This window comes from Podarcis melisellensis, assembly GCF_964234715.1.
Source record: "Podarcis melisellensis genome assembly, chromosome: 4".
Lineage (NCBI taxonomy): Eukaryota > Metazoa > Chordata > Lepidosauria > Squamata > Lacertidae > Podarcis > Podarcis melisellensis.
Genome location: NC_138531.1, coordinates 25,626,241 through 25,638,847, shown reverse-complemented (window position 1 = coordinate 25,638,847; position 12,607 = coordinate 25,626,241). Strand labels below are relative to the sequence as shown.

Below are 12,607 nucleotides of genomic sequence, written 5' to 3'. Positions count from 1 at the left end.
TTTGTGCAGGATCATAGGAAATTTCCGTGAAACTAGCCCATTTCACATAACACTGACAGACCATGGATAACTGTGTCTGGGTGAGCATGCAGACATTCAGAGGGAAAGTTACAATGCTTTGCACCTCCCTCAGTGCTGCTGCTGGAATATTACCTGGAGCTAACCCATGGTTTTTATATGCCTGTTGTCTTTGTCCATGGAGTTTTCTTGGCAGGGATACTGGAGTGGCTTGCTGGTTCCTGCTCCAGGTGGATCACGTTTGGTCAAAACTTTCCACTATGACCTGTCCATCTTGGGTGCCCTGCTAGGTATAGTTCATAGCTTCTCTGAGTTATTCAAGCCCCTTCGCCACGGCAAGGCAGTGATCCATGAAGGGGTAGACAACATCTTAAAAAGCAGAGACATCACCTTGCCAACAAAGGTCCGTATAGTTAAAGCTATGGTTTTCCCAGTAGTGATGTATGGAAGTAAGAGCTGGACCATAAAGAAGGGTGATTGCCGAAGAATTAATGCTTTTGAATTATGGTGTTGGAGGAGACTCTTGAGAGTCCCATGGACTGCAAGAAGATCAAACCTATCCATTCTGAAGGAAATCAGCCCTGAGTGCTCACTGGAAGGACAGATCCTGAAGCTGAGACTCCAATACTTTGGTCACCTCATTAGAAGAGAAGACTCCCTGGAAAAGACCCTGATGTTGGGAAAGATGGAGGGCACAAGGAGAAGGAGACGACAGAGGAAGAGATGGTTGGATAGTGTTCTCGAAGCTACCAGCATGAGTTTGACCAAACTGCGGGAGGCAGTGGAAGACAGGAGTGCCTGGCATGTCCATGGGGTCACAAAGAGTCAGACACAACTAAATGACTAAACAACAACAAGCCACGGTTTGGCGTAGCTTTACATGCTAACCTGGGTTCATCAAGCTTGTTTCACTCCAGTAAAACCACACGCAGTATGACGAAACTTTGACTACAGATTGTGGTTTGTGTGGAGCAGATTTTCCCAAACTTGGGTCTCCTGCTGTTTTTGGACTGCAATTCCCATCATCCCTGACCACTGGTCCTGCTAGCCAGGGATGGTGGGAGCTGTAGTACAAAAACAGCTGGCGACCCAAGTTTGGGAAACACTGGTTTGGAGCAAGACAAAGATGCAGCACTAAGGCAAACCATGTCTTTTATGCTGCCTTGGCAATTTTGTATTGAAATGTGGGGGGTCAAACTATATTAATTAAAGAAACAAAATAACACTGATGTACAGTGGTGCTCCGCAAGACGAACGCCTCACAAAACGAAAAACTCGCAAGACGAAAGAGTTTTCCATTTTTTAGTCGTTCCGCAAGACGAATTTCCCTATGGGCTTGCTTCGCAAGAAGAAAGCCCACAGGGAAAACTCCGGGGACCTCTTTTAAATGCTGGCGGTGGGGAGCAAAGCCTTTCGCCCCCCTCCGGCCTTCAGAAGAGGTCCAGGAAGGCCGGCGGGGGGCCGAAAGGCTTTGCTCCCCACCGCCAGCATTTTAAAAGCGGTCCAGGATAGCAGGGAATTGCGCTGCGCTTTCCCGCTATCCTGGACCGCTTTTAAAATGCTGGCCATCGGGAGCAAAGACTTTCGCCCTCCGCCGGCCTTCAGAAGAGGTCCTGGACCTCTTCTAAAGGCTGGTGGGGGGCGAAAGTCTTTGCTCCCCCCCCGCCTGCCTTCCCGGGACAGCGGAGACTTCTCCGCTGTCCCGAGCGATCTTAAAATGCTGGCGGGGGGCAGCGAAGCCTTCACTGCCGCCCGCCAGCATTTTAAGATCGCCCAGGACAGCGGAGAAGTCTCCGCTGTCCCGGGAAGGCAGGCGGGGGGGGGGGGAGCAAAGACTTTCGCCCCCCGCCGGCCTTCAGAAGAGGTCCAGGACAGGGGGGGAGCAAAGACAGATCGCCCGGGACAGCGGAGAAGTCTCCAGCATTTTAAAATCGCCCCGGGACAGCGGAGGCTTCGCTGCCACCCGCCAGCATTTTAAAATCCGCTGTCCCGGGGGCTTTTAAAATGCTGGCGGTCGATAGCAAAGCCCTCCTGTCCCCGGAGCTTGCGGGGCGGGAGGTGGGGAGAAGGGCTTTTCTTCCCACCGCCAACCTTCAGAACAGCCTTCTGAAGGCTGGCGGTGGGAAAAAAAGCCCTTGTCCCCCCCCCCCAGCCTTCAGAAGAGGCCGGGGGACAGACTGTCCCCGGACCTGGTCTGAAGGCGGTTTCCATAGGAACGCATTGATTGATTTTCAATGCATTCCTATGGGAAACCGTGCTTCGCAAGACGAAAAACTCGCAAGACGAAAAAACTTGCGGAACGAATTAATTTCGTCTTGCAAGGCACCACTGTATGTACTTTTACACATGCCTCTGCTTTTATTGTCCCCCCACCCCCGTTGAAACGTGGATTGTAAGATCCTCAGCAGAGGGACTAATTATTTCTTCCTCAGTTATTCTGTAAAATGTTTAGAGTAATAATGAAATTAATAATGATGCTCTCCCAGATTTAGTCATAATATGGTAAAAGAGTTCTGAAGTTCAGACAGGACCCTACCAAATGATTTTGCTTTATATGAAGCTTGGCTTTTTGATGTACAACCAGTAAGTGTGTTTTAGGAAACCGATGATTTACCTGCCTAGTGAAACCAGGTCATGTTAATTGGAGATAGCTTCTTTCCATTAGCAACCAAACCCCAGCCTACTAATCTCCAGTAATGTCCCCACATTATCTTGGGAAATTGCAGAAAATAACTCTAGCCATCTCTTTAGAAGATAATTGGGCTCCAGTGTTGCTGAGTGAGTAATGATGGGAGTGCCTTTCAAACTAATACTACTACCCTGTCCAAAATTAGGAGGAGAAAGACATAGATCTCCAGGCACAATTATTTAGCCATTTCACAGATTTAAGGAAAGATGATGGTATTGGCTCTTAGGTGAAAGCCCTCTGCATATGTGAACTCAGTAGGTCACAATGAAATTATTTGTGTGGATTTCCAGCAACTTCTGTTTTACGCACTCCCACCTAAATGCTTCAGGTTTTTTTGCATGATTGGTAACTTTGGCCTCTGGAGAGATGCAATGTGTGAAAGAGGAATTTTGTTTGAGACTCTTTACCAGTGAAGGTGGGTGAAACCAAGACCTGGTGGGGAGTCGAGGTCACGTGGGTGGTGCCCCATAGCTTGTGAGTAATTTTGTTGTAATATTAAGTCAACCGTTTGGTGGCTTGTCTCCCTGTTCCCTTAAGGGTGGAACTTCCCCTTTTGCCTTGTGGCAAAATAGGATGAGCTGGCTCAATGTGCTTCACTCTGTTTTGCACTGTGGTCCAAATCTGTTTCTCAGCAGCGAATTAAGCAGATAAGTCGGCACATACATTCATTCATTTGATTCCTGACTGAGAGTGATGCATTGCACTACTAATTCTACTTTTAAATATGTTAGGATGTCTTACTTAACTGCTGCTATTTTTAATTTCACATAACTAGCATGCCTGGGTTTATATTTAGAATAAGTTATGACTGTCTTATATTCTAGTAACTGCTGGTAGTTATAATAATTTCAGATGTTTATTTTTATGGATTGTAATTTTACAAATAGGAATTTGTTGGGAGCCTCCTTGGGGAGGGTCAGCCCCTGACAGCATGCAAGAGCTGAAAGATATTTAAGTAAATCAATTTCCACAAGCAGTTCTGTATTTTAAAAAACAGTATTTGCCACTGGCTCGTTCAGAAGTAGCTCTGCCCAAAATAATTGCTGATCCTGATTGAAAATGGGTAGAAGTAAAGTGGGCTTGATTGCTTAGCATTTATATAATTTGCATTTGCTTCTGAAAACCATGCCTTGATTTGCCTGAGCTGAACATAGGCTATTCACCAATTTTATGAGTGGCAACAACATTTGGTTCCTTGTGCTATTTGGTATAGGACGATTCTAGCATAGAACAGTGGATAAATTAGAAAGATATTCTTTCTGCTCCTTCCATACCTGTTTTGATTGTAAGGGGTGAGCCAGATGCATAGATCATGTGCAACTAATCTCCTTCCTAATGACCACCTCTGAGTGTTCCTTTGTGGAGATAGCACCATGTGAAGTATATCAGCTTACTTTGAATTAGAACAATGCCTATACTCTCTGAAGTAGTTTTGGACTCCTCAAGATTGAAGCAAGAGCTGCAGTCCTAAACATAGATGTATGCATCCATTCATTCATGCAGAATATCTCCATATAGGACCAAGAATGAAAACAGAAGAAATCTACAGCATATCGGAGCCAGGCACAGGTTGTGGATAATCTGAATGTCATGAGCCTTTATGCATGCATGTGAGTGTTATGGAATATGAGTATAACTGAGACAGCCAATTGACTTGTTATTTTACTACCTGTAGACATAGTTAACAATTTAAAGAGGGAATGAAGCCAGGGTGCCATTTGTTTACAGCAATTACCATCAAATACTATTTGACGTACATTAAAGACTGTGGGATGTTTTCTGCTCACCATGCTATCATTTGCTTGATCCAAGAATTTGCTCTGGGCACAATTCAACAAGATATAAGCATTTTTGACATGTTGATTTCACATTAACCATGTGTTTAAGGGGCTTAAAAATGTTTAATTTTGTATTATGCCCATAATTTAGAAGAAAACCCACTTATATAATTCTTAGTTGGGGTGTGTATGATACATTACAATACCATAGTAGGGGTCACTTTATTTAAATGGACAAAGAATAGTAATACCAATTGATAGCACTCCAATAATGTGTTATCAGTCTCTCTGGTAGTATAGCCGAGTTAAATAATTTTGTCATGTAACTGCATATGACTTTAAGTAGCTCTTAAATTCCTTCATGAATTCCTTTTATGAAACACAAGAGACCTGTTGGCAAAAATCTTTGGACTTCAATCTGGTAAAAAGCAAAACTGGAACTGAAAAATATTTACCTCTCCATCTGTGTGTGTCCTACACACACACACACACACACACACACACACAAGCTTGAAACGGTTGCCTTATTAAATAGTAATTTGAATCACTGTTCAAAGAACCTTTCCATTGATTCCAGATACTTTTTTTGAATTGCCACTCAACTGTCTGACTGAGAAGCAAGATGGAAAGATCCATTTTTATGTATAGTTAATACATTTTATTTTTGTACAGGCATATAGAACAGGTCTACAGTGGAAATGGTTGTTGGTTTATTTACTTTGCCATTAACCTGACATGATTTATCATGATGATCACTTGTTTTTCTTCACCTCAGGGCTGGTACATGCCCTCCCTATACACACAGTGTATGGAGTGTGAAGGCTTGTGCAACCCTACTACAAGCCAAGATTTAGGGGAAATGGGGAGAAAATAGGCAATTGGGGAGTTTACAAGCATCATAGAATTGTAGAGTTGGAAGGTACCATGAGGGTCATCTAGACCAACCCCCTGCAATGCAGGAATGATTTGCCCAATGTGGGGCTTGAACCCACGTCCCTGAGATTGAGTTTCATCTCTACTGACTGAGCTATCCCAGAAGATACATACACATTCCCATTGGGGGATGGCATTCTGAATTTAGAGCAGGGTTAGGGAACATGTGGACATGTAGATGTGGCTGGACTACAATTAATTTTCCTGAACCTCTGATCGTTCTGAGAATTGGAATCCAGTAACGTTTGAAGGGCCACAGATCTGATTTAGAGAACATAACAGTCCATCTTATTAGGAATGAATTCCTTCTGTCCAGATCCCAAGTAAGATAGAATTCAGGCATGCTTCACTTTTCATACAATTTGTAGACTAGGCTGTATCTCTACAATGGTTGTATGAATCTGGATTTAATACAAAAGCAACTCAAGATTTGTGATGCAGGAAAATAATAATTTGAGCAAAATGTCATAGTGTATACACACAATTGGGTAACACTGCAAGTGGAGTTAAGTACTGTGGTACCTCGGGTTAAGAACTTAATTTGTTTTTGAGGTCCGTTCTTAACCTGAAACTGTTCTTAACCTGAGGTACCACTTTAGATAATGAGGCCTCCCGTTCTCATCCTGAAGCAAAGTTCTTAACCCAAAGTACCATTTCTGGGTTAGCGGAGTCTGTAACCTGAAGCGTCTGTAACCTGAAGCGTCTGTAACCTGAAGCGTCTGTAACCTGAAGTGTCTGTAACCTGAGGTACCACTGTGTGATCCTGTCTCTCAAACACTTTAAGCAGATTGCATGGCAGGAGTTATGACCTCTTCTCTCAGTTGTCTTGTCATTTCATTTTCCTTCCCTCTGGTGATCTCTCTCCTTTGTAGTCTGAGGTGCTTTTTGAAGTTTTAAGTTGTGAAGGAAAGCATTATTATAACGAGCTTGTTAGATCAAAGTGGCACCCACAGTTCAGCAGCAAAGCATTTGATCCAGAGTGCCACAAATTCACAGAAATGTTGGACTGAGGTGGTTTCCAGAGAGCACAGCAGTCTTAGGGCAGCAGTCCTATATATACCAGGGGATAAGTCCTGTTGAACTGAGTGCAGGGTTGCCTTGTTGACTCTGGGCACATGGGCCTTTTCTGTCACTTCATCGCTCACCAAGGTTAGCTGCAGTTGTTTCATTAACTTTCCCCATCAGGAATGCCAATGATAGCAGGGAGTGGAAAGCAGGGAATGGAACATAGGAACAGTCTCCCTCAGGAGATTGTGGACTCTACTTGCTTGGAGGTTTTTAAGCAGAGGTTGGATGGTCATCTGACATGGATGCTTTAGCTGAGATTCCTGCATTGCAGGGGGATTGGACTAGATGACCCTTGGGGTCCCTTCCAGCTCTACAATTATATGATTCTATGAAGCTGCCCTCTGAAACTCCCTTATGCAGTGTGAGACCATTAGACCATCTCGCTCAGTATAGCCAACCTGGACTGGCAGTGGCTCTCCAGGGTTTCAGGGACGGGTCTTCCCCAACCCTACTTGGTGATCCCAGGGATTGAGCCTTTTGCAGGCAAAGAATGTGCTCAGCCACTGAGCTACGGCCTTTTCTCATAAAATGCAAGACTTATGGGCTTGGACAAAGATTAAATTATCCGGCATTCTCATCTGACAGCTCAGTTGTGAAGGTGGGCTTGCAGCACCATTGAAGAACAAGGTGCATCCATTATGTCTACAACGTTCACAACTCAGCACCATTGAAAAACAAAGAGCATAGCTGTCAACTTTTCTCTTTTCTTGCGAGGAATCCTATTCGGAATAAGGGAATTTCCCTTAAAGGGGGGACGTTGACAGCTATGATGTCCTTTTACATCAGTCTTCACAACATGCCCTACTCATTTGCTCTCCTCTCTTCTTTACCCTGCCCAAGCCATTTCACTCTTCCACATTTCCCTTTCTGCACATGCCTTTTTTTATAGAGAGTGGGATGTCCCTAAAATATGGTTTGGTGAACTGAGATCATTTGCATCGTAGGATCAGAGCCTCTTTTCACACTTAACCATCATGGTCAAAGTTTTAATCACTAATCTGGTTACTTGTGGTGTAATTTATGTAGGCCATTAGCCACATCGTAAATAAAGTTCTTTTAGAGCCCTTCAAATATTTAAACCCCTCATTAGCACGAGTGTTTTATTGCTTAGTATTCATTAGACCAGAGCGTAATTTTTTTAATTTCCAGGTATAAAAGAAACTCAGTATTGAGTGTTGCAAGGAGATTAAGGCTTTGAAAGATGAGGAGAGAAATGTGTTTGGAACATCATAATCCTTCCTTTTTGAAATAAGCATAATTCAGTAAATAATGGCATATGCATTGTCTGTTGCAATTTATACTTCAATAGCAGGATATAGAGTTGTTTAAATCACATGTCCTCCATTTTTCTACAAGCCTTTATGCGCAAGAGAATGGATATATTTCAGTTCTTCAAACAAAGTAGAATTAGCACTGCTCAATTTGAAAATAGTTTGTAATTGTCAGCAGATTCTTTTATGTATTGAGCACGTTACATTTCTGGCAGCATGAAAAAGGCTCTGTATAAATATAAAGGGTTTCTTGAATTAAGTGCTGAAGACTCTGTCTGAAATTACACTATCCAGGCAGCATTACACTTTCCCTGAATTCATCTTCCCACTCTGTCCATGGGTGTGGCTGTCCTGCCTCCGACACCCCGGGGTGTTGATATTGTAGATCTCTATTGCTGATTTTCAAGCTGTTTTCTGTGGGTTAGTATCCTTTAGGTAAGTTCACGGCCACTTCTGAGTTCTGAGGCACTAAAGGCAAGAATTCAAGTCTCATGGAATTGATGCCCAAGGCCAAGCTTCGCTAGGAACATTCTGTTTAATAACCAAATCAACTGTTAATCATCACTCTTTGTTCAAACACTCCATCACCTTTTCAAGTACTGAGTTCAGCCAGATTGCAGGTTTCTTTCCAATGAAATGTTAATAGGAATCAATAGTGAGGGCTTGTGTTGCAGTATTACTGTGGATTTTCTCTAAGGTTCAGTTCAGATTTTCTCACTTTTCTGGGTGTCCTCAGTTAAGGGTGGAATGAGAGGGCATTTCAGGTTTAAAAAAAATGTTGCCCAACATAAAAAGGTATTGATCAGATTCTGTGATTCTGATCTTTAAAATGAACTTGCACTGGCAAGCCCTTGAAATAGAAGACTTCTTCTATGGTGGTCTTTCAAATAGGGAATAGTCATCTGTAAAGTAAAGTGGGTCGCCTTACCACTTTAAATGTGGCTTGCATGCTGTTGCCATTTCCTGTTTGCCTTGGAGTGATTTCACCAAGTTCCCACCAGTCCACTGATTCTTACACATAGGGTCATACTACACAACTGTATTCATAAGCTTCAGTATGCACTTAACCAGCAGGGCAGGTGGTGCATGCTGTGCTGGGGGGAAAGTCCAGAAGGTAAAGAAAGTCTAAGTGTTAACATTGCCTTATGCACTACAGTGGTACCTTGGGTTACAGACACTTCAGGTTACAGACGCTTCAGGTCACAGACTCCGCTAACCCAGAAATAGTACCTCGGGTTAAGAACTTTGCTTCAGGATAAGAACAGAAATCACCCAGCGGCTGTGCGACGGCAGTGGGAGGCCCCAATAGCTAAAGTGGTGCTTTAGGTTAGGAACAGTTTCAGGTTAAGAACAGACCTCCGGAACGAATTAAGTTCTTAACCCGAGGTACCACTGTATACAGGAGGATTGTTTCAGTAGGATTCTTGTATCTTACTGGTCAGGCTGTTATGTATTGTTGCACAAAAGCTATCAGACGAAACCCTTATATACAAAGGTCTACCAGGAATTACTAGAAAAAGTGAATTTTCTTTTGCATTAGCAAAAGCCCAGATTACTTTCCCCATGTGTCCTCCTTTCCTTTGTGCCTGATGAACAGCTATTTAACTCACCAAATGGAGGTTGACTTGATGACAGAGATAATGTTGCCTATAGTCATGGGCATAGACAGGACTTTTTTTGGGGGGGGAAGGCTTTTGTTGGGGGTGGGGTGCAGATCCTCAGATTTATATTGATTTTTATTGAGGGGGCAGCTTCCCCCCTGCCCCTCTTGTATACACCCATGCATATTGTTGTTGTTGTTTAGTCGTGTCCGACTCTTCGTGACCCCATGGACCAGAGCATGCCAGGCACTCCTGTCTTCCACTGCCTCCCGCAGTTTGGTCAAACTCATGCTGGTAGCTTCGAGAACACTGTCCAACCATCTCGTCCTCTGTCGTCCCCTTCTCCTTGTGCCCTCCATCTTTCCCAACATCAGGGTCTTTTCCAGGGAGTCTTCTCTTCTCATGAGGTGGCCAATGTATTGGAGCCTCAGCTTCAGGATCTGTTCTTCCAGTGAGCACTCAGGGCTGATTTCCTTCAGAATGGATAGGTTTGATCTTCTTGCAGTCCATGGGACTCTCAAGAGTCTCCTCCAGCACCATAATTCAAAAGCATCAATTCTTCGGTGATCAGCCTTCTTTATGGTCCAGCTCTCACTTCCATACATCACTACCTGGAAAACCATAGCTTTAACTATACAGACCTTTGTTGGCAACATTCATATAGTCTTATATTACTGAATCTTGTGATGCTTTGTATAGCAGTGGTGAAGTAAATCAAATGCTAACAGAATCATTTTTCTTCCTTGGTTATTTAAATGTCATCTAATAAACTGGGGAAGTTGCAGTTTTATATCTCAGACAGGCTGGTGCTATTGATGATCTGGTGGTTGCATTTGTATGCCTTTTCTTGTTTCCTGTGATAATGAGAAGAGTTCACATTCACACTTAAAGAAAACAAACAAACAAACAAACAAACAAACAGGCTTGCAACAAACAGGCTTGCGGTTCCAAAGCTAGTTGGGAAGAAAAAATTATTTGCTAAGTACTTGGTGTCTTGGAAGAGCAAAGGCTGTTTAAATGGGACCATTTCCCCCTCCCCATGATTGGTTTCTTGGTGTAATATGGATTTTGCTGTAATTATAACATGAGTTGGTTTTTAATGCATAATTAGTCTCATTAATCACTGTATTGAACCTGGTAGGGAATTTTGCGAGTTAAAACAAAAATTAATCACTTCATGCATGAATAACTGAGCTTTGAGCCTTAATGGGATCATGCAGCAGCAATCCCAAAAGCACTAATACATTCAGGGCTCAAAAGGCAGACAAAGCAGGTGGAACAAGAGAGTTGATTTTCCTGGATCTGCGTATTTAAGAGAGCAGGCTAAAAGCCTTATCATCCAAAATTGCTCACCAAGTTAACTTTGTTTCCCCTCCCCCAAATCATCACTTAATTGTCTCCACAGAAGTAATATGTATGTGAGTGGAATCAGTGGCGTAGCGTGGGTTGTCAGTACCCGGGGCAAGGCAAGTAATTTGCACCCCCTAACCTGTGGATTTGCGCCCCCTAACCCTAACCCCCAGATGTTGCGCCCAGTGCGGATGGCCCCCCTGCACCCCCCACGCTATACCACTGAATGGAATGGTTGCAACATTTTGAGCTTTCTTAGGGAAAAAATAGGTGATGTTATAAGAAGTGTGTAAACCATAGGAGGAGAAAGTAGCTACAGAAGACATTTTTCTCCTTTTCTCGTACTGGAACCTGGGTCATCAAATGAACCTGAATTGTGGGATATTCAGGACAGACAAAAGGAAAAACTTGTTCGCGCAGTGCATAGTTAAACTATGGAATTTGCTAGCATCAGATGTGGTGTGTGGCTGCCAACTTTGCTTTAAAGGGGGATTAAGCAAATTCATGAAGTTTGAGACTATTACTGCCTACTGTTCATGAGAGTTGCATGGTGCCTGGAGGGACAAAGCTGGCATGCTGAAGAACAACAGTGAGAGACGGCTACTGTTGCCTGCCTGCTTTTGAGCTTCCCATAGGCATGTGGTTGGCAGACAGCATGCTGGAACACATATGCCATTGGTTGCGTCCTGTTGTTGTGTCCTGTTATCTGGAACCAAGCTTTAACTTTCATGAACATTATAGCCAATACAGGCCATGTAGTTTTTAATTCAGAACATTCCACTGGTGTCTGAAAATGATGTCTTATGCACCTGGGATCAATCCACTGCTGGCAAAGATCATAAATTCAGGGGAAAGGGAGACAAGCAGGGAAATTTAGTTGGAAGCAGCCTTGTGTAGGAATGGGTGAATCTTGGTTTCTCCTTTTTCCATTCTCAAGTTCAGTTCCCCACATTTTCACATCAGTTTGCATTTTTTTCTAAGTCCTCATGCAAATTCATCAGCATTTTAGTGCAAATGTTGCTTCATATGCAATTTTTTAACAGACCAATTTTCCCTAATATGCATTTCTGCATGCTATTTCACTGATATCAGTGAGAATTTACAAAATGAACCAGGTCCAAATAGTTACAAAATCATCAAAAAAAGACTCAGAATTGCACTGGAATGCATTAACATTTTCTTTTTAAAAGAGTGTGAAATTTGCATGGTGGCTTTGTAACTTTTTCAATACTATAAGTGGTGCAGTCTATAAGTAAGGCTGCAATACTTTCTTGGGAGTAAGTGCCAAGGGCATTTCCATAATATTTTCTTCTGGGTAGACATGGTTAGGCTTGCACCATAATATAGTAAATTAAAGTGTTGCACTGAGGGTGCATATGAGCATTTAGAACCGCCTTCATGGTTATACTGGTAGCAGTGAGATGAGATGCAATATAAACTTAAGAGAAAACAAAAGGCATGTAGCCAGAGCTGGCACTAGAAAAGTAGCAAGTCAAAATGGTTAATTGGACCTCTAGCATTGCTGGGTACATAAATCTTTCAACAGTTTCCTCTGTTAAACTGTCTATACAGTTTCCTCTCACGACCCTTCAGCATACATGATCCTAAATGCTGCAGATGAAACATGCTAAGCAAATCTACATCCACTTAACTCCCTCCTGCACACCACCTGAATTTTTAAATGCTTCACTCACTGAAGCATTGCCAAATGCCTCTATGCACTTAAAAAAGTTAGATGTGGTTAAATGTGGATGCTAAGGAGTTCAGAACTATAATGGTCTCACAAAATTAAAGTGTTTCAACCTAACAGCACTTTAAAAGGTTACAGATCCTTAAAAGAGTTGTTTTTTAAAAGAACAATTCAGCTCTCAAAATAAACTTGAGTTGAGGCCAATCAGT

At 42.8% G+C, this 12,607-nt stretch overlaps 1 protein-coding gene across 2 annotated transcripts in view; it reads left to right on the top strand.

Annotated features, from left to right (window-relative positions):
* The window catches only part of NALF1 (NALCN channel auxiliary factor 1), a 343,840-nt gene that overhangs the window by 198,720 nt on the left and 132,513 nt on the right, over positions 1-12,607 (top strand). The gene's annotated exons all lie outside the window — the stretch shown is intronic.